This window comes from Ctenopharyngodon idella, chromosome 3, assembly GCF_019924925.1.
Source record: "Ctenopharyngodon idella isolate HZGC_01 chromosome 3, HZGC01, whole genome shotgun sequence".
Lineage (NCBI taxonomy): Eukaryota > Metazoa > Chordata > Actinopteri > Cypriniformes > Xenocyprididae > Ctenopharyngodon > Ctenopharyngodon idella.
This window is the reverse complement of record NC_067222.1, coordinates 31,181,236-31,184,728: the sequence shown is the minus strand read 5'-3', so window position 1 is coordinate 31,184,728 and position 3,493 is coordinate 31,181,236.

The window sequence follows — 3,493 nt, the reverse complement described above, 5'->3', positions numbered from 1 at the left end:
CTGGTCAGTATATGCAGATAGTTCATAACACAGCCAGCGTTCACCATTCTAATATGTTTTTAACTGTATAATATAAATTTTAACATCTACCTCCACTATTTCCCAGTCTGTACTGTACTGTCGGTGACCTAAAGTCCCAGAATGCATTGCGTTGTCTACGTCACGTTCCCGGACTCTATTGTTAGAACAAGTATAAATCGATAGCGAAAAACATCTCGGTTACGTACGTATGAAGGGGGCGAGCTTACGCCGAGAGAGTCTACTGCTGTTCCGACATACCCACTAAGTAAACTAGACTACACTGGGGAAGCGAACCCATAGGGGATGCTGCGGAGACCACTACCCACCCGTAGGGGAGGAATTTACGTGGAGAGTACACATATGGACTGGCCGTGGGCAGTACGCATATGGAGTCCCTGGGATGGCTCCACCTGGGTAGGAGGAGACTCATCTGACAGGTGACAGCAGAGCTGGCTCTGCTAGGGAAAGACACAGGCTCGCCGTAGGGAGTTGACCGTGAACAAATACACACATGGGACCACTCACGTGGAGGGGTCGCGACATGTGGAACCCAGCCAAACGTCAACGTCGGTGATGGAGGTTTGGCCTGGCATCAGACACAATGTCCGAGCCGAAGGGGGAGGCGGAGGAACTCAACAGGGTTCTCCAAGCGGGGAACTCGACTGGAGTAAAAAAGATGCACGTATCCGGCCCAGGGGGCGGGAGTGGCATTGCAAGCCGACACTAGAACGGGCTCTTCGCGTCTACCGGCTGGAGGAAGCGAGTACACGGGAAGATACCGGTTCTACACGAAGGCTATAGAATCTACCGAACGTGTTAGGTGTCGCCCAGCCCACAGCTCTACAGATATCTGCCAGCAAGGCGCCGTGCGCCAGCGCCCAGGAAGAGGCCACTCCTCTGGTGGAGTGGGCTCTCAACCTGAGCGGGCAAGGCACGCCCTGGGACTCATACGCCAGGGCGATGGCGTCCACTATCCAGTGGGCCATCCTCTGCTTGGAGACAGCCTTTCCCTTCTGCTGGCCTCCGTAACAGACAAAGAGCTGATCTGAGGTCCTGAAGCTTCGCGTTCTGTCCACGTACAGGCGCAGAGCGCGGACGGGACAGAGCAAAGCTAGGGCTGGGTCTGCCTCCTCCGAAGACAGTGCTTGCAGGTTCACTACCTGATCTCGAAAGGGAGTGGTAGGAACCTTGGGCACATATCCGGGCCGGGGTCTCAGGATAACGTGAGAGTCACCGGGCCCGAATTCCAGGCACGATTCATAAACTGAAAATGCGTGCAGGTCCCCTACCCTCTTGAGCAAGGCCAATGCAACCAGGAGGACGGTCTTTAGTGACAGTACTTTTAACTCGACTGATTGCAAAGGCTCGAAGGGACGACCCCGGAGAGATGTAAGAACCAGGGTCAGATCCCAAGAGGGTACAGAGGGGGGCCGGGGGATTCAGTCTCCTCGCCCCCCTCAAGAACCTGACGATCAGATTGTGCTTCCCTAGTGATTTACCATCAACTGCATAGTGATGTGCGGCGATAGCGGCAACATACGCCTTGAGGGTGGAGGGAGACAGCCTTCGCTCCAGGCCCTCTTGCAGAAAGGAAAGCACGGTTCTGACAGAACATGATCGGGGGTCCTCTCGCTCTGGTTGAGAGGAACACCATTCAACGAATAGGTTCCACTTCATCGCATAGAGGTTCCTCGTAGAAGGAGCTCTAGCGGAAGTGATAGTGTCTGCGACCGCTTGCGGGAGATCACTCAGAACCTCCGCGTCCCGTCCAGGGACCACACATGGAGTTTCCACAGGTCGGGACGTGGGTGCCAGAGGGTGCCCCGTCTGAGTCAGGAGGCCCTTCCTCAGAGGAATGGGCCAGGGAGGTGCTGTCGCGAGGAGCATGAGGTCCGAGAACCAGGTCCGAGTGGGCCAGTATGGAGCCACTAACAAGACCTGCTCCTCGTTCTCCCTGACTTTGCACAGGAGCTGTGCGAGAAGGCTCACTGGGGGAAACGCATATTTGCGTAGGCCCCGGGGCCAGCTGATTGCCCGGGTATCCGTGCCGAGCGTGCCGCCGGTCAGGGAATAGAACAACTGGCAGTGGGCAGTCTCCGGGGAGGCGAACAGATCTATCTGTGCCTCGCCGAAGCGCTGCCAGATCAGCTGGACCACCTGGGGATGGAGTCTCCATTCGCCCGCAAGCGGAGGCTGCCGTGAGAGCTTGTCGGCTGCACGGTTGAGCACGCCTGGGATGTGAATGGCACGAAGCAACCTCAGATGCTTCTGACTCCATAGTAAGAGATAGCGGGTGAGTTGCGACATACGGCGGGAGCGTAGAACACCCTGATGGTTGACGTACGCAACGGCCGCAGTGCTGTCCGAGCGGACCAGTACGTGCTTGTCTGTCAACAGCTCCTGGAAGCGGCCCAGTGCAAGACGTACTGCTAGCAACTCGAGGCAATTGATATGCCAATGCAGTTGGGGCCCCGTCCACAGACCCGATGCTGCATGCCCGTTGTACGTGGCTCCCCACCCTGTGGCGGAGGCATCTGTGTGGACCACAGCATGCCTGGACACTTGTTCGAGGGGAACTCCCGCCCGTAGGAACGAAGGGTCCGACCACTTGGTGAGGGTGCGATGGCAGTTCGGTGTCACAGGGACACGGAACGTACCGCGCTGCCACGCCCATCTCGGGACCTGGCCGCGGAGCCAATGTTGAAGCGGCCTCATATGAAGCAATCTGAGCGGCGTGACTACGGCTGCGGATGCCATATGCCCCAGGAACCTCTGAAAGAGTTTCAGTGGGGCCACTGTCCTGCGCTTGAGCGTACTCAGGCAGGTCAACACTGACGGGATGCGCTCCTCGGTGAGGCGCGCAGTCCGGGCGACCGAATCCAGTTCCATACCGAGATAAGAGATCCTCTGCCCGGGGGAGAGTTTGCTCTTGTCCCAGTTGACCCGAAGACCCAACCGGCTGAGGTGAGTTAACACCATGTCCCTATGTTCGCACAACTGCTCCCGCGAGCTTACCAGGATGAGCCAGTCATCGAGGTAGTTGAGGATGCGAACGCCCTGTTCCTTGAGCGGAACAATGGCCGCCTCCGCAACCTTCGTGAAGACGCGGGGCGACAGTGCCAGCCCGAAGGGTAGGACTTTGTACTGATATGCCCGACCGTACGCAAACCGTAGGAAGGGTCTGTGACGAGGTAGAATCGAGACATGAAAGTACGCATCCTTCAGGTCGATCGCTGCAAACCAATCCTGGGGACGGACGCATTCGAAAATGCGCTTCTGCGTAAGCATCTTGAACAGCAGCCTGTGAAGGGACCGGTTCAGGACACGCAGATCCAGGAATGGCCGTAGCCCACCGCCCTTCTTCGGTACAATGAAGTAGGGGCTGTAGAACCCTGACTTCATATCGGCTGGAGGGACCAGCTCGATTGCATCCTTCGCCAGGAGGACCGCAATCTCCGCCCGGAGAACAGGT